We start from the raw sequence: 23,645 nt of genomic DNA, 5'->3' as shown, positions 1-23,645 counted from the left end.
TTTTTAAGCACAAAATAAGTATTGAATCTACGCAGAAAAAGAAATTCTTTGTAATTAATTATATTTGCAATTAACTATTTTATAATATTATTTGATATCGTTAATTTGTTTTTAATTATTAACCAATTTTTCATCCAGTTTCAAAATATATACGTATTTGTACATAAATCCAGAATAGGTAACGTACACTTAGGATAGCTGTGGCCAGTGTCTTCATATTTGTGGCATGAATAATAATAAAATAACCAATATAGGATTTTTTTGCCTTGGAAGCGAAAAAAAAAATTACGATTTCCCACATACTTTAAGTGTTTTTCTTTAGACCCCACAAAAAATACAAATAATATTAAATTATTCAGATAAATAATACCACTAAATTAGTTTTTACTAATTGTTACAGTTGCCTAATTTTAGCGTTTGAAACGCATCGTTAGTCAAATGTACTTTTAAATTTTAATAAAAGTTCCAAGTCGCAGAAACAGTTATTTTAAAATAGTTATTTATAATTTCAACAATTAAAAATGATAAAGTTATAATATATATACACACACACACACACACACACACACACACACACACACACACACACACACACACACACACACATATATATATATATATATATATATATATATATATATATATATATATATATATATATATATATATATATATATATATATATATATATATATATATATATATATATATATATATATATTAAAATCTTGCAGTTCTAAGCATTGAATCAGAACATTATTACTTAATTTCATTTCAATTACGTAGAAAATAACAGTTCTACAAAAAAATACATATAATTATATATTTAAAGAAGATGATACATTTAATTATGAAAACTATTACAACATTCATTAAACTTTTGCGAAAATTAATGAAATACTTCATTCATAATAGAAGTACAGATAGTCAGACTATAATATATTAAATAGTTTTATTTGTACTAAATTTTTCAACATCTACAGTTTTTGTTTATTATTTTCTCTAGTAAACAATGTGACTTATTTAAAAAAATTTCATCAACTGTTAATCAAAAATTTAACAAAAATAATACAATGAAATGAATACCATGAATGAATCACGAAATTTATATTATAAAATAAATAACATTTCTGAATAAAGCCCAGTGCATGGTTTTAAAAAAAGGATAATAGCTTAGCACGACGGTAGTTTCCTCACTTCTAAGCGCTTCCTTTATGTTATAAATGTTGAATGATCTGTCAGAGGTCTAAAATCCCTCAAGGTAACTTTATATAAATAATTTTTCAGAAAAGATTTTCTGGGTTTTATTCTTTACAAAACACCCTGTGCAGTAAATCATAATCTTTTGTTATACATTATCCTGATAGAATTACAAACGTTTAGAAACAAACTTTAAAATATTTTTTCTACTAGCATATATTTCATAAAAAATTAAAATTATTCAAAAAGGTAAGCAAAATATTATAAAATGCTAGCGAACTATTCCCGTGAACAATTTTACGCAATAAATTAATTTTTAAAAGTGCATTAAAATACGTAAAAAGCCGAATGTCTGCGAAAATAAAGGATACTTTTTAGTTATAAGATAAACGAGATGTTGAATTATAAGAAAGATCTATTAACCTAAACCTTTTATTAGCAAGCAATCTATTTATTGAGTTTCTTCATTTTTCCCCAGTGGCCTTTGGGAGACTAGATGTGGTCTACAAAGATATTTGAAGAAAATCGGATAGAATCTTTTACCATATTTTTTTCCAGGAAAACTTCAGCTCTGAAAATTGTTTTTCCTCTTCTTTTAAGAAGTAAAGTATCCGAAAATTTTAAATAAAATGCGAATAAAACAGTTTTACTTGGCTTCTAAAATTAAATTTTTACTTATTTGCATTTTTGCAATCTTATCTATTTAACTTTCTTCAGAATTGTCAACCCATTTTATTAGCAGAATCAAATTGAGAGAAGATAAATTTTTTTTCTTTATATTAATTAAAATTGATTGATGCTGATAGATTAAGAATTTCAAAATCAATTTCTATTGGCTTAAATTTAGTTGCAAAGCTAGAAATCTTTATATTTGAATAAAGGCGTTTTGCTACTAAATATTCGCTATAATACTCACTGTACACTGTTAGAAATTTAATTCTATAACTGCGATAAAATAACCGCCAGCCATCTGACCATCCAATTAACTATAAAGTTTGCGGTAAAGAACATTTTTTACCTTTACAGTTCCGAAACCGCTGACATCTAGTATGGTTTCAAGGCCGAGAAAAAGAAATCTAACTGGACATTGGAGCTAGACTTTTTGTTAGGTAATGGGCATTACGGTTTGATTCTGGTAGGCTTACTTTACGGTTTTGAAACCGTTTACAACTAGTATGGTTAAAAAAAAAAACTTTAAGTTTCTTTTAACCATTTAAAGCTAGTATGGTTTCAAAACTGTAAAAAGGAAATTAAACTGGTCATTGGAGATAGTTTAGTAGCTTTATGGTGCTGCCATCTATGCGTGAATGAGAGTAGGGGAGAGTGGGGTCAATTGTAACAGGGTACGATTGTAACAGAGCAAAAATTTCGAGTGTCGGGCTCTAGATTTGGTTCCTAGGTGGCACACAAGGTGTATTTAATAAATCTACATGTACACCCCTGCTGGCAACCATTTTTATGTACTTTTGAAAGAGTTACATCACAAAAGATGTTTTCACGCTACGTAAGTACTTTTTTTGGTATTAGAATATTATATTGTAACAAAGTAATTTTTTTTAGACAAATAAAAATTATTAACCAAATATGTAAGTGGACACCTTAATTAACATTTCAGAAAAAAAAGATTAGTTTTGTTAATTAACTAGCATTGTTTTTAACAAATGAAGTTGAAATGGCGTCTTGGGGACGATTGTAACAATAAGTAAAGGGACAATTGTAACAGCTGAAAATAAATAATCTTTTGTTTACAAACCATTACTTAACTCTTTAAGAACCACCAATAGTTTCCTATATCATTTATATTATGTTGCATGTGCATTATTTTATTTGTCACCTTTCACAGCATGAGTTGAAATTTTTAACCCTTTAAAGTTAAAAGTTTAACCCTTTAGGTCTCTGCTCATTATTATTTTTACTCCTAAAATATCGCTACTATTTTGATCAATAAAAAAATATATCACAACTATGATAATATGTATAATTTACTATGTTTTAGTTGAATTTATGAACTGTTACAATTGACCCCGTAAGTGGGGACAATTATAACAAGTGCATGACTGTCAAAAATTGTTAATAACTAATATAATAACATTTAAAATTAGGTATTTACTTTTTTTTTCTAGTAGAGGATAGTCTACTTTACTCGTCTGTCAATTAATACTAATAATATATTTGATTTTTTGTTAGTTAAAAATAATTAAGTAAAAAATGTTACAATTGACCCCACTCTCCCCTATCTAATAATCCAGAGTCACAAAGTGGGAAATGCAGGACTCTGGAAACTCCTCATGTGTTGAAGGAAATGATGGAAATATTATAATGTCAACGCTGGGACTCGAACGCCCATTTTATTGGTCATGAGATAGAGTGGTTATAATATATATTATATTATAACCACTATTATATATTATAACCTCTTGGTTATAATATATAACATTCTTCAGGGAATTTAAGTGACTTCTGCAGGTGAACCAAGTTGGTGAGATAAAATTCTGGTTGTTTAACCATATTAAGTGAAAGTAGTTAATTAACGATTTTTCTCCCAGTTAACAGTTTGAATACCATCTTATTTATGGTGTTTGACTGTTTTTATTTGAATATGGTGAATAAGAAAATAAATAAATTGCTATTTAACCATTTTTTTAGAGAAATTTCGCAGTAAAAATCTAGTCTATTATAGTATATTCCACCATACCAAACTTTGACCTACTAAATATTTGCTATAATACTGTAAAATATCAATTTTGACATATACATCTGTATTTGAAGAGATGTTTCAGTTAAAAATTGCAGGTGCGTTTCGATAAAATTTGAACATTTTCTAAATTTCGGTTTTATGTAGATTTTTGATGTATACAAAACTGAAAAAGAAAACGTATAACAACAGTCGCAAAGAAAAAGGATAGCAATAAGAATTTTCTCCTATTTTATATAAAGCAGAAAATTATTCAGCCGAAACCATAGATAGAACTGTATTTTGTGACCTTTTCTCATAATAAAATGAACAAAAACATAAGAAGAGAAAAGGAAAGAGCATTGCATTTGCATAAAACCATCATTTCCAACGTTGACATCAGAAAATAGAGCGGAACACATATTTTTCAAATTTAAATCGAATGTTAAATACGTTAGTTGGCCGCTATTGAAAGATAAATAAATATCTTACAGTAAATGTTTACTATAAAGCACACAATTTTGTATATAACTTTAAAAGAAAAATTATTTTTCAATTACCCGAATAAACTAATGTGCTTATTCACGTTCAATTAATATTTATAACATTATTTTTATTTTTCGTAGTTCAAAACTTTATTCAAATAATATTTAACAATGCCTGAGTTGAAGCAAATTAGTTTCAAACAAATAATAATTAAAGAATACATCATTCAAATGCGCTGCAACCTAATATTTAGCTTTTGATAATCATGTTAGCAAATAGAAGTTATTTAAAATGGAACAATAATTGAATAATAAGTAAATACAAATCATTAATGAAGTTATTGAGATATTTTAGTCAATCTGAGAATATTTTAATAATTGGTCTTAGCGTACTTTTGTGTTTACAGTAAAAAAACACACTGATACTTTTTTTATGAAAATACATCACAATAACGGGTTTACCATGTTTCGAACTTTTATTTATGATAAATATCATATTGGTAAGCTGAAATGATTACTATTCATAAAAATTGGTAATTAAACTCAAAAACATATTTTTCATATTAAAGGTGTTTTTAAACGAATATCTATTAAGCGTTTTTTAAAAACATCGATTACTGAGGAAAGCTTGTAAATAAACTTATAGTAAAGTTTTTCACAAAGTTTTTCTCAAGGACATGGTGTCAGATAATAGCTAGACAAATTCACAAATAATTCGTAATTAAGTATACGATTTTATAGCCATTCATATGAAAAATAATTCTTTAAAAATAGCTGCATTTTGAGCTGGCACGGGCTTATTTTATTTAGATGCGTGTCAAACTGGATAAAAGTTCCCTAATATACTGTAAAAAATTCCGGATTAAATTACGGTACAAAGTGCATTTAGATAGCTGGAATTTCTTACTATAAAATCAATTTTCACCGGAACATGTTACGGAGCAAAAAATCTGATATACTATAGTTTTTACAGTTTTTGATTACCGTAAAATCGCTGAAGGACTGTAATTAAATAAATATTACTGCAAACATTAAGGCATAATATTTTACGGTGAAAATGAATTTTACTGTAAAAGGTTTTTCATCGGATGATGCACCCAAAGTGCGGGTACTTTAAACCATATTTTGATCTGAAATTTTTTACAGTGTAGTACGTGCTTGTTCTGCTGTACAGGGCGAAAAAAAACGGACCACCCTGAGTAACTTTTGATCTAATGATCAATCGAATCTTCACGTTCTAGAACGCAATCTTAATGGTTGGAGGAGGTGACCTCAAATATGCTAATTAATTAGTGCAGATAATATTTTAAGTTACGAAATAAGACACAAAAACGTACTTTCTCTGAATAAATATATCTTTTATACGATGGTTTTGGTTTTCTGAGTCCCAAAATATGGGAGGTAGACGCAATCTGGGAAATATTGTCCCGATAGTTTGATCAGGAGAACGGTCCAATCGGATTCGACAGATTTCACTCAAACTTTGTATTTTGCCACTTAAAATTGTATTGTTTAAAATGATGTAAAAAACTGAATATCTTACAATTCAAAATTTTTTAACTATTAATAAATCAAACAATTAAAAATAATAAATATATACTAAAAGTTATATTTTGCGTGGAAACATTGGATAAACGAATTTTATAATTGTGTGTAAAGATTTTTAAATTCGACTAAAAAGTTTTCGAGATATGGTGAAATGCACAAAAAGTGAAATTAACATTATGGGGTCCAAACTCCAAATTTTTGACACCTCTCCTGATCAAACTATTGGCACCATATTTCCCAGATTGCGGCTACCCTCCATATTTTGGAGGTCAGAAATCCAAATCCGTCGAAAAACTGGTATGTTTATTCAGAGAAAGTACGTTTTTGCGTCTGCTTTCGTAACTTAAAATGTAGTCAGCACAATTTAATTGGCATGCTTGAGGTCACCCTGTTAACCTTTAAGATGGAATCCTAAAGCGTTAAGATGCGATCATTAGATCAAAAGTTATTCAGGGAAGTCTGTTTTTTTTAAAAGTATTTATATTATCGTACGTCTTAAAATAAAACGCGGCATCTTTCTCATTTATAATTTTCATTTTTAAATATTTCGAAAAATGCTTTCAAATTGCCTAAATGTATGAAAGTAATAAAACATATTTTAAGAACATTTTATTATATTGTTTCCTCGTAAGTGCTGGTGGAATCTTTTTATATATTTTTTGGATCAAATCAATAATCAAACCTATATTCTGAAGAAAAAGAAATTCTAAACCTGGTCTATAAATAAAGCTCTTTTGAAAAAAGTTTTTTATTCAACTGAAAAAAAATTCTTCCATTTATGTTTCGTTTTTTAGAACAAAAAAAGACCTAAGATTCAAAACTACCTTTAAGTGTTTTCCACGGGAAGAGCCATCACTTTTGTTAGTGTTTTTTTATGTTAACATAGTTTAAATGCTCAGAAATTTGTATTTTAATGTTGAATTAAAATTAAACTAAAAATCAGTTTGTGAATGGATTTTGTACCAGTAGAAATTTCGTAAATTTTAGAGAAAATATTATTTAAACTTTATCAGTTTTAACAAGTGTTCACTTATAAGAAATGTGAACCTAACTTCTAAACTTCAGGAACCCTAGGGCTCAGTAGAATACATTCTAAGAACCTGAGATGTACCTTTTTTGGTCCGACAAACAAGGTACCGGTTTTATTTAACAACGCCATTTACCAAGCACGGAGACTTTTATTTTAATTGTGATACAAAACCTATTTTAATAACTTAAAATTATTATTAAAAAGACGTACTGTTAGTTGTTAAACTTAACGAAAATAGATTTTAATGAAATTGTGAGCTATAGAGTTGAATAGGTTGTGTAAAAACCAAAATTTTTCTAATAAAATTTTTCCCTGTTTTTCCCCCCACTTACCGTGTTATGCCCATCTCTCCCTACTTGAGATATAAAAGTTTAAATAAAAATCATTTTAAAATTTTTCAGTTCTAGTTTTTAATTTAAAACTTTAATTTTAACATTTAAAATTACACTACTTATGAGGATGTTGAAGGTTGTAATTAACATATTCACAGTTATCTTTTAAAAGAGGGGATTTCATCAGTAAATTCAATAGGGAAAATCGCTACATCGGTTTTTGATTCTTATCTATGCGTGTACGTATCTGTGTTATGATTTTTTTTATTTATTGCTTTATTACAATTAGCCCTTAATATTCATAATAAAACTGCCCGATGATTTTTTCTTGGCTTTTAGTTTACAATAAATGTAAAAATCAGCTGTAAGTTGGGCTCAATGAGAAGACTTGATAATGAGATTTTAGAAAGTCTAAATATTATTCCGAGAAGCTGTTTCCTGTTAGCGTCATCATCACACTTAACATATCTCAAGAGAAGTCTAAATTATTTTTTCCAAAATACTTTCTAATAGTAACAATAAGGCTGCCAAATGTTTAAGTGCTTAACTTTTATTTTCCCATTAAAAAGACAACTATTAGTTACGCCTAATGAAATGATTTTAAAACATCATTTTTAATAAATGATTAAAAATGGAGTTTTTGAAGTCAAAATATTATCCAAGGAAACTGTTTTCTGTTAAAGAATAGTAGCATTCTCACATTTAGGAAAATATCTCATGAGAAATTCAATTTATTACTTAATGAATCGCCAGTAATAGATAGCAATAACATAAAATGTAAACATTTTATTTTCAGTTTTTCTTTTCTTATGAAGGCTGCTATAATACGAAAAATGCGATTTCATCGAAGAAAAATGTTTGTTTCTTCCCCAACCTGAAAAGATAATTTTTTTTTTCATTAGTAAGAAAAATTTATTCGGAGCTTAACGCTTTTGACTTTCCGCGCAAAGCAAAATATTTAATAAATTGTATTAAAAATCTGTAAAAACTTTAATCAAGTCATATAGGGAGCTTTTGTTAGTAAATCTCATCAAACGTTCAACTGGGAATGCTGTAATAATACTTAGCAAAATCTCTTTCATGTAATAACTCAGTATCCACATAAAAAATTGACTAAATTAATTTTGTTTAAGAATTTAAATTTATCAATCTTACCAATCTTTTTTTATCAGAAAACTACTTTCTTCAAAAGTTTATAAATTTTCATCATTAACATAGTATTAGTTTTTAGAAGTTAAATTTCTTTCGAAAATGTTATTCTATTATTGACTCAAAAACTTTTTTAAAAATCCATCTACATCGCATTATTTTACTTCATTTTGCATTATTGAAAAAGGGTGAATTTTTCTTACATTGTGATAGAATAAGTAAAGTTATCACATAAGCAGAAGATAAATTATTTGCTTTGGCGATCAATATCTGAATACTATGCGTGAGTTCGTGACAAGGAATGAAAAAGAAATCTCACGAAAAGCCATACATCATTATCCTAAATCTAATCTAGCTTCTTTTAAAAAATAAGATTTCATTAAGACATGACAATAGCTTTCTACAGATTTGAAGCTTGTCTTTTGAGTTCTAGCATTTTAAAATTCAAATCATCGCGTTTCAGGTTTTTACATAATGAGTTTGACTCGATGTTAGTTTGATAGTAAAATGAATTATTTAAAAAGCCAAGTGTATTTTGTATGATGTAAAAAAGAAGTTTAATTTAAAAGTAAGAAAGTTATAAGAATGTAAGTAGTAAAAGTAACATATGCGATGATAAGAATTTCAAAATGCCAATTAACATTAAAGGTTTAAAGTTATTATCATTAAATACAATTGTTACCCAGTTAATTCCTTTAAGTTTTTCTAAAATAATCTTAAATTTCCTTATTTATTAAATGTTTAAGTTATTAGATTTAATAACTAAAATAATTTAAAATGTTAATTAATATGCATTCGCTTTTTCACTGAAATTAATTGTGTACCATTTCCTCTAAACTAAACTAAATAAACTAATTTAATGGATAATTTAATTTTGGTTTGGCTCAATGAAAATAAAAATTTCTTCTTAAAAGGATTTTATTTATCATGGAAAAATTTGCCTAAAATTTGCAATATTAGAAATGAAGAGCTTAGAAAACGTTTTAATGACATACAGACTTGGTAGAACATTAAAAAAAATAGGTAATGCTTTCATCTAATCTCGATACTTTTTGAAAATATAAAAACAGGTAACAGGCATTTTCTTTTTGATGTTATTACAAAGATGGCTTAACCACTTCGTCTCTTTAAATTTCCTTTTAACCACTTGGTTCTATGCACATGGTTCTTCAAACGTTTTAACTTTTTTTTAAAAATCTAAAAGTACTTTTTGAAGTGAATAGTGCATTGATAAGTACGCGTCAACAATGCGTATGAATGCATCAGTACGCTTCTTCTGCTACCATGGTAAGACTTTTTGTAATCCACTGGCCTATAGACCTTTCAAATGAGTTTTTATTTACTTCTTGGGAAAAATATTTTTCCTATTTAGATACATGTTTACCATTTTTGAAAAGTGTTATACAAATTACTTTAAGCATTGAAATAGTGTATAATATATGAATAAGCTATCTAACGATAACAGTGAAATTTCAACTTTAAATATCTCAAAAATGTCAGTTTAGAGAACAATAAATTACCTAAATACCTATAGACTTTAATTTTAAACCAATGATTCAATCATTAGTTCATATTCTTCTTTGATGACTATATAATACAACATACAAAAAAAAAAAAAAATTGGAAAAGATAAGGAAAAAAAAAAACGATGTGTCGCTTTTAACTATTACATTTTCGATAGAGCAGGGGGACGTTGAACTTAAAAATGCAAAATGAAATTTTTTGATTTCCCTGTAGCCATGTTTCCATTCATGCTAAGCCAATTTTTCGCATAAACATAAAAAATGAAAAGTGGAAACAATATTACATCAATTAAAAATAAGTACTTCAATGAATAAAATAGTGACAATAATTATCGTTAAACTTAACATGAATTATATATTACTAAGCCATGTATATATAAATTGATAAAAGATAGCTGTAAAATGAAAATCGTAAAAATCGAAAGATAATTGTAAAAATCTAAAGATAATTGTAAAATTTAGGCAAGAAAAGTTTTTTGGTTTAAAAGTGTCAATTTTGAAATAAATAAATTACCTATGATTGATCATTTAAAACAATGATTCAATTATTACGACAGACTCCTTTTTGAAGACCATACAGTTTTCTTCTTTCGAAAAAAAAGTAAATAAAAAAAATTAAAATTAAAATAAACGAAGTGTCACTTTTACTTATTGAACTTTCGCTAGAACACACCGTAAGATTTTTCATTCTAAAATTATGGTAAAATAACAGACAGCAGTCTGTCCATCCAATTAACCGTGAAGTTTACGGTAATGAACATTTGTTAACTTTACGGTTTTGAAACAGTTTACAACTAGTATGGTTAAAAAACCTTGAATAAAAAATGTAAGTTTTTTAACCATTTAAAGCTAGTATGGTTTCAAAACCGTAAAAAAGAAATTTAACTGGTCATTGGAGATAGTTTAGCTGCCATCTATACGTGAATGAAATTATCTAATAATCCAGGGTCAGAAAGCGGGAATGCAGGGTCACAAATTGGAGAACACAGGATAACAGAAACTCTTCATGTGTTGCAGGAAATGAGGGAAATATTGCAATGTCAACGCTGGGACTAGAACCCCCACTCGGTCGTCGGACATGAGATTGACTTATTAGCCCTCTCGGCTATAATATGTACCCATCTTCAGGGAACTAAGTAACTTGATTAGGAGGACCTAGTTGGTGAAAATCTGGTTATTTAACCCTATTAGATGAAAGCAGTTAATAAACGGTTTTTCTTACAATTAACTATTTGAATGCCATCGTATTTATGGTTGTTTGACCATTTTGTTTGAATATGGTAAAGTTACAATTAAATAAATTGTTATATGAATTGTTTTAACGGTTTTAAGAAATTTCTAACGGGTGCAGTTGCCAATTAAACGTAAAATTTTCTGCTTCCAAAATGTGATTTTCACCTTAGACATGTTTTCATTCATGTTAAGCCAATTTATAAAATAAGCAAAAATGATGAAACTATAGCAAGGTTTGCAACTATAGCAAGGTAATTAAGCTTGTTGCAAATTTGAACGATGAATTGGTTCATTGAGCAGCAATATTTTTATCACTGTAACATTAGTTGGGCACAGTTTTTTGCGCGTTACAGAACTTAATGATAAAAGTTCCAAAAAGAAATGTTAATGAAATATAGCTTCGATAAACATTTAGGAATTATTTATATTTGAGCGCGAATGTTGCATTATTAAATAAATTAGCGACACAATTAACTTAATCCATAAGTAATATAATAAAAAGTTTATATTAATAAATCTGAATTAACACATACAAAAATTAGCTTCTCCACATGACAAAAATTAGCTTCTCACGAGCAGTCAAAAAAAGAAAATTCGCGATTTTTATATTGCTGTAAATAATTAATTATCAAAAAAAATGTTGGTATTTGATCCTTGATGGCGCAAAAAAAGTCAGACGTACATGCGTTAAAAGAAAAATATACATTAATTGATGAAAAATATAAATTAATTGCATCACAAACAAAATTATATCTCCTTTACATCAGTAACAAATATCTAAGTTAGCTCAAAGAAATAAAAGCAGGAAAATGTTTAAATTATTAAAACTGGTAACAGATGAGTTCTTCTTATATCTATATTTCTCCTCCAAGAAATATTTTAAAATTGACGACATTAATTAGAAATTATACCCCGGGACCAATTTTCTGGTCGCATTCATACCAATACTTAATTATGCCTAATTCGGGTGTGGAGATTTCAAATCTGAAATTAATTTTGATACTAAAGCTACAAATTTTTTAAAATGGTATTTTTAGTCTATTTTTTTCGAAATATACAAGTTTAAAAACATTATGTATAACAGGAGTCGTGCAAATGTTGTGACAGACTTCTAGGTTAGCTCGCGCACATCATCATCATTAAAATTGCATGTGAACCCATGCCGGGAAATGTCATCGTACGCGGCTAGAAGCGCTTCCCATTATGACCTGTTTAGAAGCACACAAGGAAGCAGTTCACAATAGGGAAGTGTCTCTAGCAACGTACGACGACATTTCCGAGGCAGAAATTTTCTAATCCAGCGGTTTTTAACGATCCGCTTACCTGTTTGCCCTTTTCTTCAATAAAATAAAATTAAAAAAAAAACTTGATTCTTGACTTTTTTTTAGTTCTGGTAACAAGTTTCAAAAGAGATGAAATCTTACATTGCAATTGCGGCAAACTACAGCCAAGAGAACAAATCTTCAAAAAATTGAAAGAGTGCTGGAGTGTTAATTAGCTTCCGGGCATGGGTTCCTATGCAATTTTAATTCTTATGATGTGTCCTAATTCCCCAAGAATCTTGCAACATTTATGCAACATCCTGTTACATACAACGCTTGTACATTTCGACAAAAAAATAGACTAAAAATGCCATTAAAAAAAGTAGCTCGGAGAGAGAAACCGATTGCAGATTTGAAATCAACGATACAAAAATATCTAAGCTTTGTTAAATCTTTGTTATAAAAAATCTTTGTTTAAAAAAATCTCATATAACAGAAAAAAAATAATTCCCCAGTGTCATTCATTAAACTAAAATTAATGCACTTAGTAAACTTTCTACATTGTTTTCCAAACAAGTATTTTTAGTTTGATTATATGTTTAGCAAAATAATAATAATAAAAAAATCCTCCAAAGCGTCTTCCTTTTCCATCAAATGTCAATTTCTTCTTTTTCAACCAATTGGCATAACCCAACGAGAAAATAAGTACTCGGGTACAATTGTTCTCCAGCATTATTCATCAAATTAAAATTAATGCAAGTTAATTCACTTAGTAAACTTTCTACATCGTTTTCGAAACAAGTATTTTTAGCTTCATTATATGTCTTTTAGCAAAATAACAATAAAAATAACCCTCTAAAGTTTTCCCTTTTCCATCAATTGTCAATAGCGCATAACCCAACGGGAAAATAAGAACTGAGGGATCTGAACAGAAAAGATGGGAAATGGATATATGGGCGTTGTTCCATGTCGCGAGTTTAAAATATTGACTGAGGGAGTGGGAATCTTTTTTTTTTTTTTTTCTATTTTGAGATTCCAAAAATCGAACATATTTTAGATATACCGTTTGATAGTGATCAGATTCCATTATTTGAAGCTTTTATATTGTGCCATATAATTTGCTTTATCTTGAGAAAAACAAATAGACATTTTTTTCTAGAAACGAATAAAATTTAAATATAATTATTTTTTAGTTTATTTATATGGGAAGAATAATCTAGAAAACGTAAAACTCGTACGAATAACACGATGATAAGCAAATAAAAGCAGCATTTTGTATAATATCGAATCGAATCGAGTAACTTTATGGAAAGATTGCTTTGTAGATAAATAAATTTTGAAATTTAACTGAAGATAACGGACTTCGTTTGATTCTGGATACATTTAATGGAATGCTTCCAATCGAAGTAAAAAGAGGGTTTTCTGCATAGTTTACAGAAATGGAATTCGCTTTGTTTTTTCCTATTTTCTTTATTATAGCTTTTAGGATAGCTATTTTTTCCTTTTCTTCTTACATAAAACATTCTATAGTGCGAATTAATATTGCTTTTAAACGTATACTACTCATACAAAGCAATATAGATTTCTACATTTTTCCTGTCTTTATTAATCCTTATGATATGTTTATAATTGAGCCGTGATTTCTCAGGAGATAGAACATTCGCCTTCCAATGAGGCGAACCGTGTTCGAATCCCAGTCGATACGAGTTCCGCATCCGGCTTGCACCGACCACAGTGCTGACGTGAAATATTCTCAGTGGTATACGGATCATGGGTTAGGGTCCCCTTGCCGTCAGGCTAACCGTGGGAGGTTCTCGTGGTCTTTTTCTCCATGTAAGGCAAACACGGGGAAGCTCCAAAGTCTTCCGCGAAGGCAAATTCCTCCTAATATTCGATCCAGGAGTTCCCTTGTCTTCTGGATTGAGTTCAAAATTATAAGGCTACGGAGTTGAGCATTAGTAGTCGTAAACCCACTAAATTGGGTCGGCTGTTCAAAGATGGTTATGAAATAAAATAAAATATGTTTATAGTTTATTACAAATAATTGAAAGCTTAAATGAAAAGAGAAAAAAAAATACCACTGTGTGAATTAATTTTATTATTAGATTAAAAATTAGACCAGTTCTAGTTCCTCTGTCAAAAAAAGGTCAATAAGAAAATAATTATAAGGAAGATGGAATTTACTTAGAAGTTTTTGTTTAGATCTATATAAATACCTGAAGTTAAAAGACTTAAAGCTCTCTTTTCGAAAGAGAGCTTTAACCGTCATCTTGAATTTATAGTGGAAAGAGGAGGAAACGGTGGATGGTTCTAGATTATTAGACAAGTGAACATTGCTACTTAGACAAGTGAGACATTTTGATGTTTTCTTTTTGCGCTGAATTGAATGAAACCAAACCTTGGTCGATAGGTCTAATAATTTTGAATTTTTTATGATTTAATATGAAATACAGTAAAATTTTTTACCTATGCCTATTTACGCTTTTGACAGTGTCATCAAAGTAAGTGTGAAGTGTTGCTTTCTATACGGTAAATCGATGACTCTAAAAATAAGCATAACGTAAAAAATTCCAGGGAATTCTATACTTAGCTTGCTTATTTAGCAATGTTACTCGCCTAAATACATAAGTACAAAATCGTAGCTTCATACATCAAAAATTTTGAAACTTTTAAAATAAATGCTCTTTCAATACAGGTAAGGCTTCTTTCACTTCAGAGCAAGGAAATACATCAGAAATACTACCTCACTTGTCTAAACAGCAATGTTTAAGATTCCTCCCATTTTGACCGTTTTTTCTTTGAGTATATTTCTGTTTTCATTACCAGAATTATGGTTTTGTTTGCAGAAATGTCATTAGCAGACAGTTTAGTAATTTTACCGGATTTTTTTCTCCATATATAAAAGGTAATAGATATGGAAATTAGCAAAAACAAGATATTTATTCATTTATATGATAAAAATACATGAAATAACGTTTGAATTAACAATAAATTAACAAAAATATTTTGGTACAAATGAATAAATGAAATATGTAAGAGTTTTCAGTCAAAATTATGCATTAAAATTGTCCATAATTTATAAATCTGCTGATATGATTTGACTTCCAATTTTTAATTTTAGTGGAATTTTTTTAAAAATAAATAATAATAAAAAAGATGTTTGAAAATCTCAATTTCAATCTCAGTTCACTTTATTTATTACTTATTTAAAAATGTTACAAAAATAAAATTGATTAGTTTCATAATGTTGCGTTCCACCTTATAAAAAACTCAAATATGATTTAATTATGTAGGATTCCTTTTTTCAGTAAAATATTAATTTCAGTTTCTTCCCTTGAGAGAACAATGTCTGAAGTTCAAACTTCACGAAGTGTTTTTAAGTAAACCACATTTTACGATTACAAGAAAGAGTTCAAACCAATTTTATTAAAAGAGATGTTCAATTTAGTAATGTATTCATTTGATTTTTTTTTATCCAATTTAAACTGATTTCTAAACTACTGAGATTTAATTTAATATTGAAATAAGGTAAAAAAGTAGAAAAAAAGGATCCGTTAGATAGAGATTTTAAAATATTAAATAATTGTACAAATAATCAAATTCTTAAAACTCTATACATTAAGAATTTAATAACTTTAAGTAAATATTTAATTTCCTATTTTACTTTCTCCATCTAATTTAAGTCCATTTAATTAATATGCGTAATGCAGAAATACAGAAAACTAGTGCTGAATAAAATATGAAAACTTGCTAAATGCAACTGAAAAATTTAAAATGAAGATAGTGCTTGAGAGAACATTCACCGTTTACATGTTACACACCAAACAAAATTTAAATATTTTGCTTTTTGGACCCAATACTGAATACTTTGGAAATTTTAAATTCTTAGTATAGAGAAGTAATAAAAAAAAGAGAAAAGAAATACTATCTAATAGAAAAACATGCAATTACAAATGAAACTTACATTTAATATTTATATTACTTACATAAACTTATTGCTTATATATTTTCGACACAAGCAGAAGCATAGAACTATAAAAATTGTGTAATATTAGTAAAAATAAATGTTCGAAAATGGTTCAAACTGTTTCATAAAAGAACAAAGCTAAAGTTTTGATTCTGTAATTTGTAACATTAAAACTTTACATTTGCTTTTTTGAACTGAAACGTTTCAAGTGCTAGAAGATAAAGAAATGTTGTGCTGCCATCTATTCATTAGATATATAACTAATATATTACAAAGCAAAGACCTGATGTGACTGTGAAAAAAATAATTATTAGTTTTGTTCCTCTTAATTAAGCATAGCTCACGATCTACTAATGGATGATTATCTAAACCCATTATATTTCTTCTCACTTTCGAAAAGATGTTAGGCCTCTCTCTCTTTTAGAGTCAGTATCGCTAACCTAAAAATTGTATGAAACAATATTTTTTGCGTAAACTATTAGTGGCAAAAAGTGATATTTCGTTGCCAAGAGGAACAAAATACCAAAAATATTTCAGATTTTAGCAAAATATTATATTTCCAAGAGAATGTAACATAAGCATTTTTGAAAGTCTGGAAAGTGCATTATGTTTTCGGAAGATTAAAAATTTTCCTGTGACATTAATGAAAATTTTGTGCTGCGTGAGTTGCTTTTCTTCATATATTGGAAAAAACCTTCATTTTCCGAGGTTTTATTTTTAATCTAAAAGAAATATAGCAATGTCTCTTAAAACTGTAGTTACGGAGAGCAAAATAAAAATAAATTAACAGGCAACACAGGTATAAGAAAGAGTATTACTATTTGTAACGAGTGAAGTGAAAATGGAATAAAGAAAATCTAAAAATATTTTAATTTAATTCATAGATAAGCCACATTCTAATCAGAGTATCGAGCTTAAAAGAATGATCTACATACAACTTTTGAAATTCACGATTACATGCAGCAAAAGTAATACATTTCATGAAAGAAATGTTCTTTGTAAATGTCTTTACGTTTTTATTTCTTCACAAAGCAAAGAAATTATACTTTTGATTTTGAAAGATAATTTAAAATGACAAAGGAGATTATCTATTCCATTCATTATGGGGGGAAAATTTAAATAGATCTAGGTGATAAAATAAAATCACAAAGTTTACTTAATGTAAGTAGTTAAAAATAATACAAGTAAATTTAATTCATAAAGTTTTTTAAGGATCGTCAGCTAATTGAAATTGCCAAAGTAGCAATAAAATTTTAAATTACAGATTTAACCCATAACAATAATAAAGAAAAATTAGCTTCCATATTTATTTTATTATTAATCAAAATAATAGCAAAAAATAATTATTTTACCCTTGACGCAAAGCACTCGTTAATGATTTTACTACTTTTTTACACGTTCAGCGTTTTTCTTTAAAGAAGCATGTTAATTTCTGAAAGAGACAGTCTCTTGGGATGAAACATTTTATTTTAAATACGATTAAAATATCTCGTTGAAATACTTAATAAAATTAAAAAGAAATTAAAAAATTAAATTTCTATTGTTAAAAAAAGAATCTGAGAAAGCGTTATTATCATATTTTACAAATTCGAGATAAATAAATATAGAAATATTAATGACAATCATAAAAGTTAATTAGAGATACAATGCTTTAAAAACTAAATTTCATGAATCAATAACATATACTTAATTTTATAATAAAAACGGACAATACATTAAAAGTGTTGTTATTCAAAAATCAAATACTGTAAAATAAAAAGTAATAGTTTGCATTTTTGATGTTAATTTTTAATAATACTTAACGTTGAATAATTAAACTATAATTATATTTTTTTAGTCGCCTACAAACAGTATTTTTTGTTAACGTTTAGATAATTCTAAATATTATTTTTTTCAACGATGGGATGTCTGCAAGTGACGTAGTGTGGGTATTTTAATCCTGATTGGCTGTTGAAACGTGACATTTATTTACGTTAGCAAGTGTTATTTTCATTCGATTTCGAGTAAGTCAAGCCCGTCAAATGTCAATTCTCTTAAGTGATACCAGAAACGAATGAAATAAAAATAAAAATATGACTACCGAAGCAGACGTCTTCAGGGGGTACCGGCCTCGGTAGCCATTAAAAACAAAACCATTTCTATTTGAGGGAGAAGCAAATGCTTAAAAAATCTCCCTAAGTACCCCGATGGTTTTGTATAGAGGTCCAGGAAAAACAAGATACATTCAAAATAATTAACAAATTAAGAAAAGAAAATCATTCAAAATCATCAAAAAAACTCACTAAGTCACAGGTCAAGCATCAACTTCAAAAGCATGTAGAGGAAAAGAAAACACTAAAAACTGAAAAACCAACGCCCCCTATTATAATGCGCAGAAGAAGTTTAAAATGAAATGGAAAAGGTCAGGAGAAAGAAATACGTAGACAAATTAATAGATTGCTTAACTGGGGCTGCTCAGTTCAGACTAGAGAGTCTTAAGTGACACATTATATATTCATTCGCAAATATTTTTTTCTCATAGATTTAAATTCTTTCGCTATATATTTCTTACTTAATACAAATACAGGTACGAAGCCACGCAGAACATAAACAAACTAATAATGCATTGAAGTTGCCTGGTGCACAAAAATATATCACGTTTACAATAAAATACATAAACAAATAATAGATGTAAGTTAAGTAAAAGATGTAGCCGAGAAAGAATTATGTTTTAACTAATTCAATGCACGTATGACGTTGTATTTAATTAACTTCACTTAAATTTACACGCTAATTCATGTAGAGAAATTTAGCTTGACTTTAACAAGCCATCTTGTTTATAAAGGATCAGATGGCGCTGATGCCATAGGTTACGTGTCAGTTTATCAGTGATCGTCTTCTACTCGAGTTGCAAGCACACATTTGTATAAGTTATGCGTAATTTAATCGAGATATGTGTAATTAATCAAGACACATGGTTATAGTCAAACGACATTTTTTTTAGTTTTACGACTTTTAAGAATTCTATAAAAATAAATAAAAATGGTTAAAGTTATAAAGTTGGTATGATCAAATTAAATTTCATTTAATTTTTGTTTTGCTATTCATTCAGGTGCCATTTAAAATTTTCACCTACCAACAGTGACACAGATTGCATATTATAAAGAATGTAACTTAATCACACATTCTTAACACAAGACTGAAACTTAGTATATACCTAAATTGCCCAAAAGCAGTCAAAATGACTGGATTGTAAAAGAATAAATAATGTGTAAAGAAATTTGCTAAAAATTAATTTATAATATTTCTTGTATTATTTGCAGTTATATAACAAGTTTTTAGTAAATATTAACAATAAAAAAATTATATGGTGTACAAAATTCTAAGAAATTGTGTCATTATGTACATCATTGTTTTTCTAGTTGAAATTAAAAGCAGTCAAAATGACTTCCTTAGGCAATCTAGTGTTAATAATACGTGTAATTAAGTTATCCCATTCGATTATCACAGTTAATCTGCGTTATTTTCCTTGACAAATTATCGAAACTTCAGTAGTTTGTATTTTAAGAAAATGTAAAATCTTACTCTTAACTTTAAACTCGATATTGTATTCTTGATAGTAAACTGCCGTTAATTTAGAATTTAATGCATCTTTATTCATAACATTTACTTAAATAGTCAGAATGGACTATGAATAACTCTATGCTGCTCAGAATCTCTGTAGTAATCTATAGATTATAAAGCGTGTCATTTAATTGCTTCTAAAATAGAACATATATATGTTTTCAAAAGATTTAATGTATGTTTCCCTGGATGTAATTTTTTAAATAAAGCATAATTGTAATAGATATTTTTTTTTCGTAATATATCAGAGATGTCTCGAGTTTTTCCTAAATTTGATAAATGTGGCAAAATGCTAACATTTCTATTACAGTTCAAGCACTGAATAAAAACATTTTGGAACTGTCGGAAAACTTTGAATATTTTAAAACATCCAGAAATGTTTTAAAACATTACACTGGAAATCAAATCTTTTGTTGCATTTACACAAATGCTAGATCTTGTTTAATTCGGGCGTGGGGATATCAGACTTGAAATTAGTTTTTCTCCTAAAACTATAGTTTTCTTAATGATATTGATAGTTCATTTTTTGCTGAAATCTTTAAGTTTAAAAATATTATATATAAGAGAGCGCCACGTAAATTTTGCGACAAACTTCTACGGGAGTTGAGCCATACCATTAGGAATAAAATCGGAAGGGGAGAGTGGGGTCAATTGTAACAGGGTACGAATGTAACAGAGCAAAAATTTCGAGTGTCGGGTTCTAGATTTGGTTCCCAGGTGGCGCACGAAGTGTATAATAAATCTACATGTACACCTCTGCTGGCAACCATTTTTATGTACTTTTGAAAGAGTTACATCACAAAAGATATTTTCACTCTGCATAAGTACTTTTTTTGGTATTAGAATATTATATTGTAACAAAGTAATTTTGTTCAAACAAATAAAAATTATTAACCGAATGAGTAAGTGGACACCTTAACTAACATTTAAAAAAAGTGATTAGTTTTGTTAATTAACTAGCATTGTTTTTAACAAATGAAGCTGAAATGGCGTCTTGGGGACGATTGTAACAGCTGAAAATAAATAATCTTATGTTTACAAACCATTACTTAACTCTTTAAGAACCACCAATAGTTTCCTATATCATTTATATTATGTTGCATGTGCATTATTTTATTTATCACCTTTCACAGCATAAATTAAAATTTTCAACCCCTTAAAGTTAAAAGTTTAACCCTTTAGGTGTCTGCTCATTATTATTTTTACTCCTAAAATATCACTACTATTTTGATCAATAAAAAAATATATCACAACTATGATAATATGTATAATTAACTGTGTTTTAGTTGAATTTATGAACTGTTACAAATGACCCCTGTAAGTGGGGACAATTGTAACAAGTGCACGACTGTCAAAAATTGTTAACAACTAATATAATAACATTTAAAACAAGGTATTTTTTTTTCCAGTAGAGGATAGTCTACTTTACTCGTCTGTCAATTAATACTAATAATATATTGGATTTTTTGTTAGTTAAAAATAGTTCAGTAAAAAATGTTACAATTGATCCCACTCTCCCCTACCCATGCCCGGAAAGCCCAGGCGTGTTTCTCTATTATGATCTGTTAAGTAGAACACGAAAAAACAGTTCATAATAGGGTAGCGCCTCTACCGGCTTATGATGACATTGTATGGGCTTCTATGCAGTTTTAAGACTGATAATGTGCCTTAATTCCCCCCAGAAATTTGTCTCAACACTAGTGTGACCCCTGCTATATATCGTTTTTAAATCGTTATATATCGTTTTAAAATTTTTGTCATTTGATAATCTCGACAAAAAAAAGACTAAAAATGTCATTTAAATAATATATATAGCTTGGACGGAGAAGCCAAGCTATATATATTTTTTAGTCAGTGATATGAAAATATCTTCAATCTGTTAAAAGATCGCACGCAACAAAAAAGAAAAAAAATGTTCCCTAATGTCATAAATAGTGGGGTTATTTGTGAAATAATTTATGTTGTGTGGATATTAATCTGTCATGATTGTTTATTATCATTGAAAAAATTTTTTTCTTTTGAATTGAACTTAATTTGCATTAAACAAACATTTAAAGTTTTGAAAATTTTAATATTGAAATTTTTCTTTTTAAAAACAGAAACTAAAATCTTTCAGAGCTATTTAGGCATAAAATGTTTTTTACATAGTATATATCATTTCCTGATTGTTACGCGAGGTACTTAAAATATTCTTCGGTAAAAACTGATAAGAAATAGAAAAGAACAAGTAGAAAGAATTCCCAGCAAGTCGTTATTGGTTGAGCAAATAGAGTTTTATAAGACTTCTTTTTTATTTTCAGTTCTTTATTTGTTTTGTTAGTATTGTTCATTGATCACAAACAATTTGAAATCCTCAAATGAGCCAAAAGGAAATCATTAAGGGACATTCGAGTCTAGCAAGTAATTAGGAAAACATAAAAGGGAGACTTTTCAGAGCATCTTAAATTGGAAGTAATTAAATCACAACTTTCTTTTAAAATAAATTTCAAACAAATTTTCGTCACCAGAAAGATCACATTTGTAAATTACTAAAAATAAACAAGTTTTTAATCTAAAAAAATAAGGGATTTACAACACAATATGTTGAAGGTAAATTCGTTAGCTGCGAAGTTGTTCTTAGGCTATAGGCGGTAATGAGACGGAGATTTAACGACCCCTGGAAATGTGTTTCGTCTTTCACAGCTTAATAGAAGCTTACTCCTTTGTTAAGGGAAAAGTTGCGGAAGTTAGATTTAATTTCAATTATATTCCTCAGATAACGTTAAGTAATTATCACCAGATTGTGATGAGATATTTGATTACATATATTTCACGATTTTTTTTCAACCAAGGTAAATGTATTTTAAATAATATAAGCGATTCAATATTTTAACATAAGAAGAGTAATCTTACCAATTAAATATAAAGACAGTTAGTATCTTAATTTTTAATAATGAATGCAGCTCGTAAACAACTCACTTTAAAACATTATTTCTACCTTATTATACAGGGTCTTTATAATTAAAGTTCCACTTTGAAATGGCTATAAAAATAAAACTACCCGACCAAATGTCATCAAACTTGGTAAATGTCTATAAGAGGTAATGGGATTTTAGTTCCCGCAACAAAAAAAAAAAAAAAAAAAAAAAAAAAAAAATTCACCACCAGCGGAGAATGGCGCTGTATGCAATAGTGTTAAACAAATGTGAAATATGTAAATTTGTTTTCCACGACTTTTACCGTAAATTTGCCGTAAACCTTGCGGTGTCATTGGACCTCGGCGTTTTCCTCTTACAGTACGGAACTTTTGTAAAGCCCTCCGTTCATTGCTGTCGCATTCATAGTAACATTTCACGAGCAAAGCACGGTCTTGCATGGTAATAGACATTGTCGACTCAGAACACTGACAGCTCAGACAAGGCGCCTCACTTTTATAACTGCAAAGTCACATGACGTGTAAAACAAATTTGCATATTTCACATTTGTTTAACACTATTGCATTAAGTGTCATTCTCCGCTGGTGGTGAATTTTTTACTTTTTTTTTTTTTTTTTTTTTTTTTTTTTTTTTTTTTTTTTTTTGCGGGAACTAAAATCCCATGACCTTTTATAGACATTTACCAAGTTTGATGACATTTGGTCGGGTAGTTTTATTTTTATAG

General features: G+C 28.2%; 1 protein-coding gene across 2 annotated transcripts in view; it reads right to left on the bottom strand.

The window, feature by feature from the left end:
- Positions 1–23,645, bottom strand: part of LOC107448572 (zinc transporter ZIP3) — a 198,475-nt gene that overhangs the window by 13,301 nt on the left and 161,529 nt on the right. The gene's annotated exons all lie outside the window — the stretch shown is intronic.

The sequence above is a fragment of the Parasteatoda tepidariorum genome, chromosome 11 (genome assembly GCF_982258835.1).
Source record: "Parasteatoda tepidariorum strain Cologne lab strain chromosome 11, Ptep-v5.0, whole genome shotgun sequence".
NCBI lineage: Eukaryota > Metazoa > Arthropoda > Arachnida > Araneae > Theridiidae > Parasteatoda > Parasteatoda tepidariorum.
Note: the sequence above shows the minus strand (reverse complement) of the source record. Positions and strands in the feature narration are given on the sequence as shown.